Source organism: Ostrinia furnacalis, unplaced genomic scaffold (assembly GCF_004193835.3).
Source record: "Ostrinia furnacalis isolate ACB-3 unplaced genomic scaffold, ASM419383v2 OfSCF3137, whole genome shotgun sequence".
Lineage (NCBI taxonomy): Eukaryota > Metazoa > Arthropoda > Insecta > Lepidoptera > Crambidae > Ostrinia > Ostrinia furnacalis.
The window spans coordinates 283,416-305,388 of record NW_021133376.1 but is presented as its reverse complement, the minus strand read 5'-3'; the positions used below and the strand labels follow the sequence as shown (position 1 = coordinate 305,388).

At 36.3% G+C, this 21,973-nt stretch overlaps 1 protein-coding gene across 5 annotated transcripts in view; it reads left to right on the top strand.

The window, feature by feature from the left end:
- The first annotated feature begins 13,151 nt into the window (after positions 1-13,151).
- cut (homeobox protein, cut) overlaps positions 13,152-21,973 on the top strand; it is a 198,333-nt gene continuing 189,511 nt past the window's right edge. For 3 of the 5 annotated variants that reach the window (XM_028310901.1, XM_028310897.1, XM_028310895.1), the window contains exon 1: positions 13,157-13,592. The gene's annotated coding sequence lies outside the window, so the exon portion shown is untranslated. Of the gene's footprint in view, positions 13,593-21,973 lie in introns of all 5 variants that reach the window. The other 2 variants (XM_028310898.1, XM_028310896.1) reach the window with 1 other exon arrangement.

Here is a 21,973-nt window from a genome sequence, read left to right as displayed (position 1 = left end):
TGTTTTATACTGCAATGCGGGTGCTACTGTTCGGTTCTGCAAATAAACAGATGTGTTAGTTGCTTCTGCCCAAAAACGTTTATCCAAACCAGCTTCAAATAGAAGACATCTAGCTTTTTCAACGATTGTCCGGTTCATTCTCTCGCACAAACCATTTTGTTCTGGGGTATACGGGTTAGTCTTTTGATGAATTATTCCCATATTCTTTAGAAATCGATCAAATTCATTATTACAAAACTCCTTACCATTATCAGTGCGCAGAACTTTAATTTTTCTGTCAAGGTAGTTCTCAACTTTAGCTTTATAGTCCTTAAAGCATTGAAAGGCTTCACTTTTATTTTTCATGAAGTAAATATAGGTCATTCTACTAAAGTCATCAATGAAAAGAATGAAATACCTTGATCCTCCAATAGAGACTTCCTCCATCGGTCCACACACGTCTGCATGTACTATATTCAGCAGGTCAGCACTCCTGTTGCCTTCACTCGGGAACGGTAGTCGACTCTGTTTGCCCTCGCAGCATATTGTACAGGAATTCTTGCTGATTTCTATCTTCTTGTCAAGTGTCAAACCATTGACTGCACTCTCCATTTTATTCAGGTAAGTATTATTCACATGTCCTAACCTTCGATGCCAAGTCTCAGTAGTTACCATTGCAGCAGGTGTGAAATTAGCTGATTTGTTAAGTTTGTAGACTCCATTGATAAGTGTTGCTGTAGCCACCATAGTTCCTGCTCTGTTGTATATCTCACAACCTTTGTTCGTAAAAGACACTCGGTTTCCTTTACTTATCAATCGACTCACGGACAGGAGGTTGGTTGTAAGGCTCGGAACACATAATACTTCTTCAACTGACACATCATAATCGCACTCTTTCGTGGTTGTCCTGATCTGCACGTCACCTGAGCACACGACGGGTACTTTGTTTTCATTAGCGACAATTATTTCCTTCGGAAAACAGTCATACGATTTGTTTCGGACCCAATGTTTATTTGTTGTTAAGTGAACGCTCGCTCCGGAATCAACGTACCAGTCGTTTTTACTATAACTGCCATTCAAAAACACTGCACTAAATGCATTAGTTGTTTCGGTGAATCTTCACTGGTATTTGTTTCGATGTTATCGGCTTTTGTGCATTGATTCCTATAATGTCCAACTTCTTTACATTTGTAACATTTTATTTGTTTGTTGACATTTGACTTTAACAAGTGTCCGCCATCATGGTTTCCTCTTACCATAGATTTTTTTTTTTTATTTTGTTGGTATTTCTGGAATGCAGCAAAGGCGCCATCTACTTCTCCATTTTCCGATTCCATATCCAAAAGTTTGGATTTAATGGCGTCCGTTGTAATCGACATGCCAGAATGCTCAATCGCCATTATCATCGGCGAAAATCTCTCGGTCAATCCAGCAAGTAATAAAGACCCGATCCACTCGTCGCTTATATTAAAACCAGTTCCCGCCAACTTTTGACCAGTATCCACAATTTGCGTGACATAAGATGACATTGTGTCACAATTTTCTAGTCTAATCGAAATGAAATTTCTGAGCAAACTGATTCTTCTCGTGAATCCAGAATCATCATACAATGACTTTAGCTTATCCCACAGACTTTTAGATGTAGTAACGCTCTTTTATTATTTTTTTGTCCTACCTTCATTGTACCTAGTTTTTTAAGTTTACCTATTGCACTGTCATTGACTATGGTGAGAATAAAGTTATTTATTTATTTATTTATTTATTATTATTTATATGCACGTAGATTGAAGGATCTATCATCAAAATCATCTTGGCCTTCGTTCTGGCATCTTCTTCGGCTCCTATATCTGGTTGGTTTGGCTCCGGCTTAATGCACTTCAGCATGCCCTCCAACACTAGGACGTTTTCTACTGCAAAACACCATTCACTGTAGTTTTCACGGCCTTTGAGTTTCGGCACGTTCATCATGTAGTTCTGACTTGCCGCCATGTTCGAGTCCGCGAAACACTACGTACGACACACTAAGTCCTTTGGTATTTTTTATATTGTTCTCGAACTTATACGTGATTGTAATCTTAAGTCCACACAGAAAACAATATCACAGTAAAAACTAACTGCCGCCAGAGAATACGGGACTGGGCCCATAACCTAAAATGAAACTATGTTTCTTGCTTGACAAAATGGAATAGAACTTTATTCGATCAAAGACACCGGACATGGATAGAAGTTTTCATAGACAATAAAATGTTGCCACATCATATTTTGATTTACTACTAACACGATCCCATAACAGAACACTGGCATACTTTCGACAAATATAAACCCTCAAACCATCTGACAAACTAAACAAATACCTTTTACAACTAATGTCATTACAATATTACTTGCATCTCATTACCCCATATTCATGGTCCCATACAACTCGGAACGCACTACACATTAGAGCCCACATGTCGTTCCCCTCCTTTGTTTTAGTATCGGCCATTATTAATTAATCAACATTATTATATTCTTCAAAAACTGCCCCCGATGTAACGATTTTGAAATGAGCAGCCCATAGAGCTAAGTAGGGATTGAGATGGCGACACTTTCTTAATGCAGCGGTTCCCGAATGGTGGTGGACAAAATATTATCCCACGTTTCGTGACCGACGTTATTCGCTCGCACCGACTTGTTTACACACAAGGGAGGGGCAGGGCGTGCGGGCGGAGTAGTACGGGGGTTCCGCTAGGAAAAGTATAATCAATTAGGGTTCCTTGGCAAAAAAAATTGGGAAGCCCTGTCTTAATGGATAAATTCTTCTTCTTGTCGTGTCGACAACAAACCTACACAGCGAATGGATAAATTAAGCAAATAGGTAATTTAGCTAATAATATAGTGATAATACAGTTTGCAAGAAATACCTTATCTACTTATTAAAAACAAAGAAGGATGCTCGTTGATTGACAAAAAAATTGATTAAAAATACTTCACAGTGTAAAATCACTAGGAACGTTTAGTACCTATTTGTTCAAAGGATAAAATTCAAACCTTAATCTTAATAATCTTCGTGAATTCTTATATTTCTTCAGTACATTTTAATAAAAGTGTTTTAGTTAAAAACTGATTTAATGGCATAAGAAACAAAAACTTTATAGTCTCCATATACACAATAGTTTTTTTAAGAAAATTATTTTTCAATTTCTTCTTAATTTCTTTCAGTATAGGTACCTACTTATTTAATAACCAATTTATTTATATTACTCTCACTTTTTTTTATGTGACAGGAGACAAACGAGCAGACGGATCACCTGATGGTAAGTGATTACCGTCAATGATTAATAATGAACATTTTCTTTATATTATTTTCTATGCACTTTTGTCAGCTCTACGCCTTCCCCGCTCTACACCCAAGTCGTATGCAACAATTAAAACTTGATGATGCGGGCTCTCGTCGCTGCAGCGAGTGCATCGAGCGCACTCTACGATTGCTTCAAGAGAAAAGAGCATTTTGAAGAATTTCGAGAACTGGGTGACAATTCTATGGTATTATTTTTACCACTAATTTACATCAAATTGATTTGCCACCACTCCCCAATATAATTCACACACACACTTCATTCTGATATTAAAAACTTAATTAATTTTAAATTTGGTTGCACTGTCATTGAAAAAAGTGGTTTAATTGAGTTGACAAAATAGTGACGTCACTGGCTAGTATTGCCATACAAAATCTATGGGAGTGTCTTTATTGACAGTTTTAAAAAGTACGTCAATTGATTGGTGACAAATACCCTATTGAAGTACGCACATTAGACCGATTTGATATCGGCCAATTCCTCGTACAAATAAGAAGTTGACCCAACTATCGGCCAACTAAAAGTCTGTAGTCTAAATGCTCGTTTACATTAACTAGAACAAAGCATTGCTTATCTAGGAAACTCCTAAGAAGGCATCGCCTGCCTATAGTAATGGTCTGTTACACCAAACATTCAATGTGTCTTAATCCTTTTTCAGTGTGCGCAGTTAGCAAAACTTTCCATAGACTTGTGACGTAAAGCCGCCAACGTTTACATCCATATTCCACATAATAGAAGATGTTGTCAACCAAAATTTTATACCTATTATCCGTGAAACTTACAGACGATCTATACATTTTTTCTCTGCAGGCTTTCTAGAAATTTGCGCTCCCAAGTTAGATTATTGGTCACATCTACACTAATATTATAAACAGGAAAACTTTGTTTGTTTGGTTGTAATGAATAGGCTCAAAAACTACTGGACCGTTTTTAAAAATTATTTTACCATTCGAAAGCTACATTATCCAAGAGTAACATAGGCTAAATTTTATTTTGGAAAAAAATAGGGTTCAGGGGTCCACGCGCGCGAAGCCGCGGGCGGAAAGCTAGTCATAGATAATTTCATCAAGTATAAGAAAAAAAGGACTCACCCTTCACCGCTGCGTCACAGCAGTCACGCCGCACCTTGAAAGAAGAGACAAAATGTTAGGACAATGCTACCACGTGCGCAGACAGACATACAGACAATAACAATGCTACCCACTAACATTTCATTTGAATTTCGTGTGGGGCAAGTTAAGAGAACAATCATTTATTTACTAAGCGCCAGTTTCACTGGTCCATGATAGTATAACAGAAACTTTATTGACAGATAAATTACAATGTTTGGTTTCACATGTCTCGGATAGAGATATTTGACAGATTTACGTCACCGGTAGTCAGCAGCTACGGGACTATCCCACCTCTCGTTCCCACCGCTGCAACTCCTGTGTAGCCAGGATCTTCAGCTTGACTTAAAAACCTAACCAGTGAAGGTCAAGTTTGTCCCGGGGGAAAGTTAAACTGTCATTAGACCCGCAACGAAATTAATCAGAAGAACATAGGAGGAGTTCGAAATTAGTCAGCAGCCAATTTAATCAGTATCCAACCAGTGAAATTGATTATGTTAAACTCTCCTTTCTTGATCTTTAAGTTTACTTCAAAAGTTAAAAAACAAGCACTTTCCCTACCTACATTTACCACTCTACATTAGCAATAATTAATCGAGGTAGTAGTAGTATTTCCTAGTGATTAATAAAATAGTTTTAAAGTTTACGTATGCATAATAATTGAAGACCCCACACACATAACGCGTTTGTTGCTTTGCGACAGCGCATGGGAAAACGTAGGAGATGACTATTTTTCAGTGTTGATGCAAATTTTCTTGCCGCTGATTCTAGCTATACCGCACCGGTACAGTTTAATATGCGAAGATCTTTACTGAATGATACCCAATTGGTACCTAACACTTTTTAACCTAGCTCCTCTAGTTTTTAAGTTAAAGAACATTTATTTCTCATTAAAAACCTTACAGTCATTTACATGAGAAATTAACAAATTTTATGTAGGTAGGTAATTCACAAGTTTTTCCTTCAATTAACCAAACTTTTTGTTCCAATTTACACCACACATCCCGATCAAAGCTACCGTCTTTGAGTCCATTAATTATGCATGACCGAAGTCTTTATTACGCAGTTTATGTTAATGAGACGCCGGCAGAGTGGGCTGACTTTTTATAGTTCGGCTATACTAGATGTATCTATCATTCAAATCGATTGTTGAAGCGAGCGTTTGAGAATCAAGCCTGGGACGTAGAGTCCAACTGTTAAAATAATGGATTATTATAAAGCCTCCTAAAGGTCAATGCGGTGTACTAGATGAATCTATGATTCAAATCGATTGTTACTTACTCGCCTGAGAATCAAACCTGGGACTATGAGTCCAAGTCTTAAAAGACTCGAGATCTATTATTGGAATCAACCCTGGGACCTAGAGAGCAACTCATAAAAGACACTGGGTCTATTTTGAAGTCCCTTTGGTTTGTCATTGTCAAGAGATGTATTAATTAGAAAGATGGACTGACTGCATTGACATAGATAATTTTGTAATACCAATTGATTTAGATTATATAATTATTCAAATTTATTAAGAATTCGTATGCCTATACGGCAGATCATAGTGGAACCTACTAACCCCTAACAACTTTGTACCTATGATAATGACGAATAAATTTCATTTTCATTTTCATTTTCAAAATCATCAAAATGATGCCTTGAAACTCATTAGTTAATAATGGGTGCACTGGAACTAGACAAGAAAAAGCTGTTTTACCGTGTTCATCTGTAATTCAAAACGAACTAAGTGTGGCAAAAACTACACTGCTTTATACTCAACTTTAGTTACTGCATATAAAAGTTACTTCAAAAATTAGTGTAATCTGCTTATAACTACAAGTAGTTTTCTTATTAAAAAGTCTGTTTGTAATTAAAAGGTTAATTAATAACGAAAAACCACCGAAAAACGAACGAACGAAAATTATTCAGCATTTTTAACAGCTCTATATCTACCTATTTTTTGAAAATGCTACTTAATAAGAATATTTGTCCTATTCATTCAAAATCAAAAAGCAATCATTTAAAAATCTACAGTTCCAACCCTCCCTATCGGTCATTACCAAAAATAACTCCATCTTTAAAACAGCGATTCTTGCAACTTCCACTGTCCCCAATTCCTTAATTAATTCTATTGAAAAGAATAAAAAAATCTGAAACCCTTTCCGATGGATATCACGTTTTTTCCTAATTAACTCGCATAGAATTTTTCATAACTGGAAAAAGGGAAAGCTAATAAATCATTTAGAAATTAATAATTAATAACGGCGCAGGCGACGGTCCGAATCAAACGTAAATATTCGAAGAAGAATTTACATAAGAGGGTATTTCGGACCCCTTTTTGTATTTTTTACACTTTCACTTTTCGATTTTTATTGGGGAAAGTTTTGGGTGGATCGACTCTAGTAAAAATTTGAGCTTTTTTTCTGACTTCTTATACTCATGTTGTATTTACTGCTAGTTGGACTGACGATCTAGTATGACAGAGTCTGGCTATTTTAGTGGTGCATTGACATCTGTGATACGCCCTTGGTACTATTACTTATTCTGTGAATACGCTTAGAAGTGATGGAGCTTACCAAGCAGAGGCATCTAGGATTCACAGGCATCAGAATAAGATTCTTCACAAGACAATCCAACAGTTTTATAATTCAAACAATAACAAAATATTTTACTCAAAAATTAATCGATCAGTCAGTGAATGAAATTGTCAACATCCCTTTTTGTTTTTGGCTAATTTTGTTTTTCAAATGTAGGTACGAATTAAAACCTCTTCTAAACGAACTTCATTCTAAAGAAAATTTTTAAAAATAAAGTTTCAAAAATTCGAACTTGGAATCGAAACCACGTCCACAATAACCCACCTTAACCCTTCCAAAGACAGCGATCGAAGGGGCCGGAACAGATGTTCTTAATATCCGAGATGTTTGCATTTTTACTAACCCTTCAGCGCCGATGGTGTTTGCCTACATTATCTGTTGTGCGTTTTGAGGAACAAAAAGATTTTATTCGGATGTTTTATCGATGTTTTTGTATTCATCGGTGCGTTGGGAGTTTGGGAGGAATGCTTTGTTTTTTATTTGGATATCTTAAGTCTATATTCTTAGAATAATCAGAATTAATTTTTATACCATTTTAATTCAGAACCCATGATTTTTAAAGCAACCTGTCAATGAGGGCCTCGTTTACCAACTTTAAGGCTGGGTTGCACCATCTTGCTTTAACTTTGACAAACGTCAAAAATCTGTCATACTCCATACAAATTTTTTATCGTCATAGTTACCGTTAAAGTTAGGTGGTGCAACTCAGCCTAAGTAAAGTATCAAGTAGGCTGGCTACTCGTTGCTTAAAGTCACGAGTCGCAATGTAACCTTGACACTGACAAGATTTTTTATTGATTTTACTTGCTAAATAGGATTAACTACTGAGAACCTTAGACCCGATTTCCACCAAGGCGGGGCGGAGAAGAGCGGAGAAGTGTCTGCTTCGCTCCGCCTTGGTGGAAAAAAGTCCTTAGTCGAAGATCGTGAAAGAAGCATAGAGCTTCTTATTATTATTTTTTTATAAATATAAAGAACTAGATATTATTAGTACTTATAAGAAACTAGATTATAATATAAGAAATGTGATGATGTTAATCCTTTCACTGATAACTCGTTTACTAATTGCAATTCTATCCAACTGGACTCCGATTGTAAAACAAACAAAAAACAATCGTCATCATTAACCAAACATACGTTACATAACCAGTTCCACTTCAGTGTTCCTTGTAATTACAACAAAGCCGTGTCCAACTAAGATTTCCTATAAAACTCAAAAATTGCAAAAGAAAACATTAATCTAGTATTACTCAATGACGGTGTTCAGATATTAAAATTTGCCAACAGAATGGAGTAATTGTTGTGGGTCTATTGTAGGAGCGATGGCGATTGAGCTGATAGTGAGGTTTGATAAAACGGTTCTTCGGTCCAGTGATTTGGGAGAAGTTAAATATCCTTAGTCAAAAATAAAATCTTAATATTTTTCTTGAACTAAGGCAAGTGTGAATGATGTCAAACAATTTTTTCCAGTTACTTGAATTTTATACTTAACACGCTATTCAGAATATCTCAACATAGATTTTTGGGATTGTGTTTTTAATACCAAAATGAGTGCACTAGTGCATAAGATGCGCTGGACTGACCAAGTGAAATCGGCAGTGGGAAACGGCGTATGTGACTGCACCAGACAGAGATATGGCGGGAGATCGTGCGGAGAGTTGTATCCGCCTCTACAACTGATGTGAACAACGCCTCTACGTGACCACGACGAAATATAAGAAGAAGAGTGCCAAGTACTGGTGCTAACAAGCAGTGTTACAAGTTTATATTGGCAGAATCGCTGCATGGCGCTCTACACGCTTCAGCCGGACAGTCCATGGGCACAAAAAAAGGAGTACTGCATAACACCTTATTCATCGGAATCTATTAAAATAACGAAAACCAAATGCTTTTAAAAAGCATCATCGAAATGACAAAAAACATACCAAAAATTAGCAAAATTCCCCCTTCCATGACTTAGTGCATTCGCCNCCGCCAGAAAATACGGGACTGGGCCCATAACCTAAAATGAAACTATGTTTCTTGCTTGACAAAATGGAATAGAACTTTATTCGATCAAAGACACCGGACATGGATAGAAGTTTTCATAGACAATAAAATGTTGCCACATCATATTTTGATTTACTACTAACAATTAGTACGGTTTGTACGTTAGTAGCGTTGCCCCACAGTACCACTCCGTACCTTATCCAGGCTGCGGCATGACTATGATACGCGGTAAGTGCACACTCTACGTTTGTACCCTTTCTGAGTTCGCGCAGCGCATATGAGAATCGACTCAGTTTACCCACTAAAGTATCAACATGATTCTTCCAACTTAGAGTCGCGTCTATAGAGATACCCAGCAGCTTAACCCTTTAACGTACACCCTAACTTTTTTTTTNTTCACTGATTACTCGTTTACTAATTAAATTCTATCCAACTGGACTCCGATCGTAAAACAAACAAAAAACAATCGTCATCATTAACCAAACATTACGTTACATAACCAGTTCCACTTCAGTGTTCCTTGTAATTACAACAATGCCATGTCCAACTAAGATTTCCTATAAAACTCAAAAATTGCAAAAGAAAACATTAATCTAGTATTACTCAATGACGGTGTTCAGATATTAAAATTTGCCAACAGAATGGAGTAATTGTTGTGGGTCTATTGTAGGAGCGATGGCGATTGAGCTGATAGTGAGGTTTGATAAAACGGTTCTCCGGTCCAGTGATTTGAGAGAAGTTAAATATACTTAGTCAAAAATTCAATCTTAATATTTTTCCTAAACTAAGGTAGTTAATTCTGAATAATGTAAAAAAAAATCCAGTTCGTTCGTTCGTTTTAGCCAAATGACGCCACTGCTGGACAAAGGCCTCCCCCAAGTCTTTCCATAGTGAACGGTCCTAAGCTGCGCTGCCAGCATCCAGGTTCTTCCCGCGACCTTTATCAGATCGTCGGTCCACCTAGTAGGAAGCCTTTCCAGTAACTTGAATTTTATTTAACAAATAAATAAATAAATAAACAGGCTATTCGGAATGTCTCAACATAACTTTTTGACATTGTGGTTTTATTATAATGAGTGCACTAGTGCTAAGAAGCAGTGCCAAGAGGAACTACTTGACTTTTTCAGAATCACTGAGGCGCTCTTTTTGAACAAGCAGGACAGGTCAAATGTACAAAAATTAGAAGCTTTGCAAGACACCCTATCCATCTGAATCTGGTACCTATTAGGATAATATGTTGGTTGACCTCCAGTATTTCCAAGAAATAACCAAAATCAAAAAGATTTTTTTAAGGAGCATTATCGAAATGACAAAAAAAATACCAAAAATTAGCAAAATTCCCCCTCCCATGACTTAGTGCGTTTGCTNCATTCGCCGCCAGCGCGCGCACGTGTAATTGCGTTCGCACGATCGACTCCCGCGCAATTATTGTGTCGCACTATTTGCCGCGGCGATTAAGGGGTTAAATTAGACGTTTTTAAATAAATTCTGCGGTTACGCAATTTAGGGTCGAAATTAGGCATTTGATTTAAAAATATACCGAATAAAAGTGTTAACACATTAAACCTACGCGTCTAAAGATAATGTTCAGTTGACACGACAATTAGGTAATGCAACACAAAATCAAATTGCACATTAACATCTACTAAATAATAATTAAACAATTCTATACGACCGTAAACTAAATTACTAACTTGTACTTGACACCACGACTCCATATCCATAATTCTTTTTCTTTCCAAAATAATAACCTTCAACGACTATCGCATAGCCATAAGCCACAGGCATTATTGAACGAATGACATTTACGTTGTCCATTCTAATTCTAATATTAATAAATCTACAAATACTGGCAAAAAACAATTTTATCGTTTATCTTTTAATATTAAACTACAAAAAGTACATAAAAGTATTAATTTCTAGCTGACCCGAGCATAAGATAGACGCCTCCATTCCATTAAAAATACCACCATAGAAATCCATACCCCATAGAAAATAGGAATATCAGTTTTCCCTGATTTTAAATGTTTCCCGTTAACTCTACCAATTTTTTTCATACCTTGTCAAGAAAAATCCAGCATATTCATATCGTCTGCTTAGGGGCCATCCATAAAGTACGTCACGAATTTCATGATTTTTTGACCCCCCCCCTCCGTCCTTGTCACAGGTGGTCACATTTCTGAGACCCCCCCCTCCCTAGTGTGACGTCACATGTTTTTCAATTTCACATCGAAAAATTATTAAATTAACAGCAGTAACGAAATTAGTTTTATTTCCATTTAAATTAAGTACTTTTTTTATGAAATCAACATTNAAATCCAGCATATTCATATCGTCTGCTTAGGGGCCATCCATAAAGTACGTCACGAATTTCATGATTTTTTGACCCCCCCCCTCCGTCCTTGTCACAGGTGGTCACATTTCTGAGACCCCCCCCTCCCTAGTGTGACGTCACATGTTTTTCAATTTCACATCGAAAAATTATTAAATTAACAGCAGTAACGAAATTAGTTTTATTTCCATTTAAATTAAGTACTTTTTTTATGAAATCAACATTATATCAAATATTTGAAACAATTGAAATGTGATGTCACGAAACTTTAGACCCCTCCCACCCCTTGTCACACCATGTCACACTTTGTCAATCCCCTCCCCCCCTCTTTACGTGTGACGTACTTTATGGATGACCCCTTAGCAATAAACTGGGCAAAAGTACAAGTCTTCTTCGAATGTCAAAAGCTTTTTTAAGTAACTGATTTTCTCAAATGTTCTATGCGTCTATTAAAAATTAATTTTTATTTAAGTCAATTCAATAAAAAAAGAACAATACAACTGCCAAACTGTACATTTACCTCATTCCCAACTCAAAATACACGTCCTTTACTAAGTCCAAAGACTCAGTTACGAACCACATTGTAGGTTCGCACCAAAAGTAGAACCATTGTCGAGTGTAGCGCGGAAAATGCTCGGAAAATCAGGGAAAAGCGACGTGCAACGCCATCTAGTAGTGGGTAGATGTGAACTGGGAAACGGAGTTGAGTTTTCCGCGGAGTGTTGGGATGTTTTGGATGATTGTAAGATGAAGGTAGATGATTGTGGCTTGGTAAGTTTAATAAAAGTTATGTAAGTTTAGATGTGAGAGAATATTTTCTGATATTTGACAGTTTTGAAAAAAATATGTGGCAAGACTGGTGTTGACTTTTAAAATTATTGTTTTTAAAAAAAATACCAAATTAGTGACAAAAATATTATTTTCTAGATCTCTTATGTCTCTACCTATCAGTATTTTTAAAAAAGTTGATTTAAAATGTATAGTTGTCTAATAAGCTGAGTAAAATGCAAACTACTATTCAAATGTTTAAAATGTGTGCTTAATTTGCATTTCTTGCATATTTTTCTAAGAAAGTAAGGTAAATTGTCTAATAATCGTCACTCCTCAATGGTATCACGAACGAACCCAGTAACCGAATTTCGGGTGGCGCGAAACAAAAACTGACCTACATCGGTGCGCCCTACAGTTCAGCCACCCCTGCGAGACGATCACCCTACGTCTTCCCATTGAGTTTGTGCATGTTCGATCGTTTCAAGGTGACGTGGGCGGTTAATGCACTTTTTTGAAGATTCATTTTGCGTTTTTTTATTTATTTTTTTACTATTCAAAGTTGATTCATGAAGCTACTTAGTAGCAAAGTATCAATGATTGGTTGTTATTATAATAGAGGTGCAAGTAAAAAAATGACATGCAAAAAAATGCTAATGGGATATTATGAATATTTTTTTTACGCAAAAAACTCAGGTAAGCGTATCGCCGCTGCAAGTGCTTGTAAATGTAAACAAATAAACGGAGGCCACCGCTCAAGGAGCGGGCAGTCGATCGCGCCGCAAAAAAAGCGCATCCTATTATCGACTACAACAAAAGGACTTGTGCAGTGATACCTAAGTACACATCTCGATTCATCGTCTCGACTCGATCCGAACCGATCCCATTGGCGCGCCCCACTGTCGCCGCGAGGGAGCGGGACGACGCGTTCGGTGCGCCACGAGAGAGACAAGGAGGGAGACGGTCATCTTAGCTGCCGAGTGGCGTCCCACTGGGCGGGGCCGCGCCAAGGAGTGAGCCTCAGATGCGCGTAGTGTTGGTGGGGTTTCGTCCGAAGGATCGCACTGCAGTCGGGTGTCGCGGCTTCGACGCGCGCTCGCGACCACGCGCTCCACTCAAGGATCACCTTACGTAATAATAACTAATCGAAACCGATCCGATAATCGATTGTGGAAAGTGAACTCTCGATAATTATTGTGAACCATTTTTTTTATTTGCCATAAAATCGAATATTAATTTGTGAACTTGTTTTGTGTACTTTGTGTCATGTTTTTGTTTTGTTTTTGCACGGACTCCAAAGATTCTTTTTGGGCGTAGCTGACTGTGTTTCGTTTTTATGATAAAAACGTTTTATTAATTTGAGACGCTGTGTGTGCATTGAACAAAATAATTAAGAAAACTTTACGAGTTTTGTGGACAATTTTTGACTGAGTGTTTTGTGGACTTCTATGAAAAATCACTGTGATTGAAGCAAAACTTCTGAATCGCGATAAAAGTAAGTGTTTTTTATATTTCCCGTGTAGTTTTCTTGTGCTGCAATCAATTAGTAGGAAAAGTGTGATATTTTGCAAGAAGTATAAAGTTTTGTGACTACTTACTCAGGTTACAACAAAGTGGAAAAATGAATCAAATTCCAATTGGAATCAAAATTCCAATAAACTTGACAGATATTTAACACCCTTAAATTATTTACCAAGATTTTTTTAAGCTATTGCTAAAACATAACACTTTGTTAGACGGTGGAGTCACAGAAAAATCTAACGTAATATTATAACTTGACCTTAAACCAAATCTTTAACCAAAAAAAAATACTTTAGCCTGCTGAATAAACGAATAAAAATTACTTGAAATTGGACATAAAAAATGGTGCCTTAAATTTATTTGTCCGAGATGAAATCATTTTACCTTAGATGCACACGTCACTTACTACAAATTACGGCAAGTGTCCCGCGATTTCCAGTGTTATAACAACACAAAAATACTCTCACTAAGAACTGTTGCATTAAATCGCAAATACTCATCTTGTCGCGTCTAATGAATCAATTCACGTGACCAATTAGTGTTCTGTGTACCAGTTTAATTGGCAAGAAATCGTACCGTTTTGTCGCAGGGATGCGTCGGATCACTCGAACAATCCGCACCGATTGATCAGTGTCAATTATCGGTGCAATTACCCTAATTCCGGTGTAACCGCCGGCCCCGTGGATTCTTTGCGCGTTTTTACAAGATTTAATCGAAAAAAGAAGATTAAATGTATGTCGTTAAGTACCTGATAAATTAGGGATTACACGAGTTTATTTTAATTTGTGATAAAATGTGAAGTGAAGAGTCAGTGGTTGTTAATACCAAAATGTATTTTTTTTTCTTTGAGTAGCAAAAAAATAATAATTTTAATAATGTTCGATAGTGCGCTCTACCTCTACGAGCAAACCAATTTTATTGTGATTGTGAAAAAATATTATAATACAGTGAATTCTTTTGAAAGGTAATCATAACAAAAAAAACTTACCGGTGTAATTTCTTGAGAGTAGGTAGCATGAATTTTCTTTTAAGGGTAAATGCACCGATTAAGAAGAATCTGAAACAAATAGAACATTGTTTAAAAAACGCACGAAAATAAACATCGGGTTTATTTTCGTGCTACTAATTGTAGAATTTAATGTCATGTTATTTCTTGAAAACAATATTATATATGAAGAACAAATAATAAATACTTCAGAATAGTTATTAAAATATAAAATATTTTTATGTGAATTGACGATTAAAATGTAACACATTTTATTTTGATTTGCTGAAGCGTTGATTCGTATGAATATAATTTTGATAGATTGACTGCGCACTAAATCTTATAAGAAAATTAATGTGAAGAAATCGCACTTTTTTTAAATTTTCCGTTATGTCTGGCAGGAGACGACAATTTGAATGAAATAAATTTAGATGTTATTTTAAAGAAAATAATGGATAAGAAGCTAAAATATTCTCCAAAAAACTATTTTTCTATGCAAAGATATAATTATAATTTAGTACAAATAGTTGTCTTTTTTCCTAAATAGTTCTTAGCTTGAGATTGTTTTTTAGGTTTAGGATTAAAGTAACATTATAAAGGTAGTTTTAAGCATTTTAATCATGACTTTTTATTGAAAAAAATTAAAAAAATATTGTAGTTTGAATCTGTGTAAGTAGTGCGGAAGTAGATAAATAATTTAGTGTAAATTACTAAACTGTAATTATTAGACGAAAAATTTTATAATTTAGGCCATCGCATTATCTCAGCCTAGTGGCGTAACATCTAATTGATAAGGAAGTGTGACTTAACTCGAACAGATGGCGCCACTGGGGTCGATGACCCCCCAAACTTTTGTAACGACACATTTCAACTTCCTACGCCGTTATCTTACTTTGGTAATAATGCAGCCTTATTGTGTGTTTTTATGAATAAATGTGTACTTTTGAGTTAAGAAACTCGACGGATTCGCTTTTTGAAAATTTAAAATGTTCCGTAGAGACAAAGCAAAGGTTGACATTGATTAAATCTTATTTTTCAAGACGTCTAAAAATGACATACCTATATTGTTACTTTATTTAGGAGGTTAAAATGTAAGACTACATTTTTAAAGCACTTAGTAAAAAGTTAGGAAAAAAAGGAAACTCCGTGGGTTCAAATCCTACCTAAAACCTAATCATACCTGATTTGTATCGATTTGTTGGTGGAGTAAAACTGTATGGTCTTGATATACTTACTTTACATTTTTATTGCTTAATCTTAACAAGAGTTGTAACTATGTTTCAAAGTGTTAATTTGGTGAAGGTATTCCCAATCATAAAAAAAATGTCTTAAAGATTTATTGTGTTATTTTTACAGATTCAATCTACCTTTATTAAGCTTTTAAGTCAGTCGTCTATTTTAGAGTTTCTGTGTCAAAACGCAATGAACTAAATATCTAAGACAGAAGGGCAAAGGTAGATACAACAAACTTAAAGTAATTAGTTAAGACATTTCACATATATTTAAGTTATTCGCTATATTGCACGTCAGTTTTTATGAGGCGATTAACTGATGACTGCACCTGCATTCATTTATAAGTGCAAAACTACATTTACACTTATTAATACACAAATATGCTGACATGTAATAAATGTCACCGCTGACGTCAAGGAAGGTGTCAGTGAGGTTATTGAGGCTAAGACGATAACTGGAGCTTTTACCCTATCAATAATGTATAGCTAACAGCTAGTCTTTTTGACATAGAATAGAATACTGTGGTATAAAATAAGTTACCCAGTCTTAAGTCTCTTATAAAAAACATGACTTCAAAAATAAAGTCAGACTTCAATTAATTTAACTCGATCGATTTAGTACAAATAAAGAATATTTTTTTACCCGGTTTCTTAGTTCAAGGTGTAAACGTGAACTACTCGAGTATTTAAAAGGTATTAGAATAATTTGCTTATTATGAAATATTTTTCAGCAAAAATAATTTAAAATTAATCTTGTAAAACTGACCCTCCCGGTACTTGAACCCGGACCTAGACTAACCACTACTCCACCTGTCAACGTTAATACCGTATTAAGTCGGAATCGCTAATCGATACAACACAGCTATTAATATAGAGTTCAGAACGATCGTGGGATGTATTGTTTTTGTATGGTTATGTATGAGCAGATGTATGGGAATGCTTTGTTTTATGATTAACACAGTTCAACGGAAGAATAACTCACATAACCAGGTATTTTTAAAGATTAGAGTAAAGGTAAATATGCATTATATGCAGTGGGCGGGGCACATAGCTCGAAGAGCTGACGGCCGCTGGGGCAGGAAAGTTCTTGAGTGGCGACCACGAGCTGGAAGACGTAGCGTGGGCAGGCCTCCCACTAGGTGGACCGACGATCTGGTGAAGGTCGCGGGAAGTACCTGGATGCAAGCGGCGCAGGACCGGTCTTTGTGGAAATCCTTGGGGGAGGCCTTTGTCCAGCAGTGGACGTCTTTCGGCTGAAATGAACGAACGAACAAACGGAATATGCATATTTGAACTAGGTGATAAAAATCATAATAACAATATTCGTACTTATTAGAGAAACATTTGAAAGAAAGAAAGAAAGAAAGAAAAGCATTTATCACACATGGGATTCTAATCCGCTTCCTGGAGTAGTATTAAGTATGATCAGATGGCCATCATAAGTATTTCTTAGGTAACTTAATATAAGTTTTTTTTTATTTCCATTGCAGGAGTACGACCCCCTATAATTTAAAAGACACTAATAAGCACAGAATAAATACTGTTGATATTAATTACTAATTACTGCTGCAAAAGGTGACTGAGTTTCTTCTGCAACTTCTTCTCATCATCATCATCATTTCAGCCATAGGACGTCCACTGCTGAACATAGGCCTCCCCCAATGACTTCTACACTTCTTCTCAGCACCAGCCAATATGTCGTTCCAACATGGTGGTGGGGCAAGCTCTATTTAGAACGCGTATAAATGATTGAAAAGGGCCTACGTAAAGAATTTGATGTCCGATATCAATCTGAACTGAAGAGTTCGTTTGTTTGTTTACTGGAACGCGCTAATCTCCGGAACTACTGGTTCGATTTGAAAAATTCTTTCAGTGTTAGATAGCCCATTTATTGAGGAAGGCTTTAGAACATCACGCTACGATTAATAGGAGCGAAGCAACAATGAAAAATGTTGCGAAAACAGGTTTTCACGCGTACGAAGTCGCGGGCACAGCTAGTTACAAATAGTCCACCTATTTTATGACTTCGATAAATGTAAAAAAGTGTAATTCAATAATTACATGCGCACGAGTGATTAGTACCAACCTAGGGTGTCTATAATTTATGCTAATTCCACATTAGTATAGATAAAAGCCAATCTAAGCTGACTTAATGAGTCTATATTAATTATCGTGGAACAGCTGAAGTCTAGGTGTTAAGACTTCAGCTGTAGGTGTTAAGAACTTTAAAGGTTAATATAAGTTTGATTTTCAGCCGAAGATTAGATTAATGTCATAATTAAAACTGATGTTCTGATACTTTTGGGGAATCAATGACAAAATGATAGGACCCATAAGGTGGACCGACGACCTCATAAAGGTAGCAGGAAGGCGCTGAATGCAGGCTGCCACCAACCGGCCGTTGTGGAAATTATTGCGGGAGGCCTATGTTCAGCAATGGACATCCTATGGCTAAAATGATGATGATGTAGCATTTAGAACTTTTTATGTCAAACTAGCGGCCGCCCACGACTTCGTACGCGTGGATCCCGATGGTTTTACCCCCTTCATCTATCTTACGCAGTTTAGATTTTTTCATACAATTTTTTTTCCCGCTAACTCCCGTTCCCGTGGGAATTTCGCAATATCCTGTTGTAACTAAGCTTTAAGTTTACTAAAGTACCTGCATGCCAAATTTCAAGTGTCTAACTTAAGCGGTTTAGATTTTTCATACAAATGTTTTTTCCCGCTAACTCCCGATCCCGTGGGAATTTTGCAATATCCTGTTGTAACTAAGCTTTGAGTTTACTAAGATACCTGCATGCCAAATTTCAAGCGTCTAACTTANAGGAGACCGTGAAAGGCAAGTGCGTTAAGGTAATCCTCAGAGTCTGGGTCTGACTTGGGTGATGAGATCAAGTTGATGTTAATATCGCCCATGACAATTATATTTTTATATGATTTAAGTGGCAGTAAAATCGGGTCTAGGGAAAGTATAAAATTTTGGGCGCTTCGGAATGCACACGGACGGTAGATAGCTAAAATCGCCGTTTCGTCGTTTATAGTAATTAAAAGACAGCTGGCATCTGCTATGTTGGGCTCCGATATTGTGACTCGAGGTATTACATTATTGTAGTAGACAATAACACCATNACATAGTCATAACAATACTGTTATAGAACAATCAGCGACAGAATCTGAAGATGATGTGCCAAGGGTGTAATAGCTGTGCAAATTTACTGTGCAACGCATATTAAATGTACATGTGACAGGACTGTTTTGCTGAAGCACATATTATAGATGAAGAAAACCTTTAAGTGTGCTAATAAGTTTATTTTTTCATGAATTATGTAGGTAAAAACAATGATTTTTCTAAGAATTCAATAAATATTTCTCAACATTTCCAAAATATTTCTTTTTCTTTAAATTCTAACCACAAATCTTTAATAAACGTTATTCTCTAATAGTGTATGTTTTATTCTATAATTTTGAACTGATTTACATATTTTTAAACTATTATTTGACACACAACCGGACTTTTAAGTTTGGGCGGCAAAATGCTCATACGCGAGCACTCGCGTTTCACGAAAAGGCGCGACTACTCTAGGGTTAAAGACTCTATACATGTCTCATTCTTTTTGCCCTACCAGCGGTTCGAGACAAACATTCGGCAAGTGCTGAGAAGAAGCGCAGTAACAAACTCAGTCACCACTGTCTGCCGGTTTAAGAATATAAAAAGTAGGAAGTTACAATACATTCATATAAGGTACTAATCACGCGTTCCCGTTGATAGAATATATTGCTATAATAGTAACAATTTTGCAATATACAAAATGCATAATGTAACAGTCTGATGTGCTGTCACTGTAATATAATTGATGATACACCTAAAGGCTAAGATCAAAGCTACACCATGACTGTAAAACCTTATATAAGTTGAGGCGCGCAACAAAGCCGCAAACGGTTAACAAATATTTTGCAAAGAAACACTCGTTTGTTACCTTGCAAAAATGTATTACACTGAAATATTTTTGCAACTCACAAAAAACATATATTTTTATTCGCTCAATTGAATAGTCTGTAAATTGCTCTTAATTTAATGACTCGGTTTCAATTTAATATCTTCTGTACTTGAAATAAAGTCAGAGCAAGTACATATTTACCTGTACTTACATGTAGTAGGTACTATTTGATTTGTATAGATTAAGATTGAGTTGCACTACCTAACTTTGACCGTAACTATAACGATAACCGGTGTATTTTGTATGGAGTTTGACAGTTTTTTACGTTTGTCAAAGTTAAAGTGAGATGGTGCAACTTAGCCTTAGAGTTCATCATCCATAGAACTGAGTCCCCCATATAGTGACTCTAGGTCATTTTCATTTATCTTACCGTAACACGAAACCAAACGCCAAACATTCGAAACTTATGTACCTATATGAGCTCACAACCATGGTTTCATACTAACACAAACATTACTATGAGGTCTCATAGTGCGCGTGGACGCATAGGGTGACACACGAACCAATCACAGAGCTCTATTTAACGCTGTGCGTTCGATTTGCTGCTTCACTTAAGCAAGCATTGTTTGTGAATACGGGCTTAAGCATACATCTGCCAAGGCTTAATGATACGAAAATATAGGAAGGCTACATCTCGCTTCAAGGCACAGCTTAGTTTGTGTAGTTTCTAGAAAGGCAAGTTGCACCACACCGGATCAATTGCGACATGATCCGATGCAGACGCATTCGACTGCATTTTTGTTGTGCGAATGCTGTTTTGATTCGACGATGGTCGGATCAACTCAATGGTGAAAATTGAAAAATGTAATAGATGCGTATTTTTGTTCAAGGAAAAACAACAGTACATTTCCGAAATGTTTCTCCATATCGAATTAATATATTTTTCTGCTAGAATTGAGCCTTTATGCAGTTTATACGAGTACCAAACCCGCCGACCCGCCGACATAGTCGTCGACTTTTGACATGTTTTATGTACACAAAATGATTATTTTGGAATAAAGCCGCCGACACCAAGCCGCCAGCTGTCGTAGAGTTTTCAAAAATATAAACCTTTCCAGTTTTCCATAAGAAACTCAATATTTCTGGCAACTTATCCATGATACTAGGATCTAACCAACGTTACCAAACGTTAACCCATTAGATAAACCGTTATTTACTTACATAGCCATGGCCAAAATCATACCTAAGAAAATACTACAAAATTACTCGATCGTAAAGCGTTTGTGACATTTTTACATGCGTGGGATTACCAACAATTAATTTGAGTTTTTTGACATTGTCCAAATTGCCTAATCTCAGTCATAAAATCTAGTCATAACACAGTATCAGAAATATTATCTCACGTCCGAATCCGCAAGTTCTGCGGGATTCGTGAACTTTTATCTGTTAGCATCTTTGACCTTCAATTCAAGGTCTTAAAATTGTCAGAACAGTCGAGGCCTAGTCTTTACTTAGTCTATAGTTAGTCTTCTTGTATAGATGCGTCTCATCATCATCATCATCAACAGCCCTTTACAGTCCACTGCTGGACTATGAGCCTCCTCCAATATACATTGTAGTGGAGGGTTTTGCCATAATCTCCACGCTTGGCAGTTTAAAAGATAGATGCGTCTAGTCTATCATAAATGTATAAAACTATAGCTTTCATACATAGATCCTTCCTAACTATGTATAGTTGTCTAATAGTGCTTGAAGCAGTCACATATTTTTATAAGGTGGTTGGCTTTTTAAACTTCATGACTTTTGTTACGTTACATTTACACTCGCGTGTAAACTATGTGTCATTTGTATGAATTTTGCAAATAACGCATTTTGGGAAAAATCCGGAACTAGTTTTTGAGGTAAATTTTTTTAATGCGTCACCTTTCCTAAACGTTTCATAAAAATTCGTTCTGTAGTTTTTGAGTGAAAGATTAACAAACATAGTACATCCATAGATCCTTGCAAACTTTCGCACTTATAATATTACTAGCGACCTGCCCCAGCCTCGCACGGGTACTAAGTGAATCACTCTATCAATTAAAAAATCCACATCAATACCCGTTGCGTAATTTTAAAGATCTAAGCATACATAGGGACAGACAGACATTAAAGCGAATTTGTTTTATACTATGTAGTGATTAAGTAGGATGTTCTT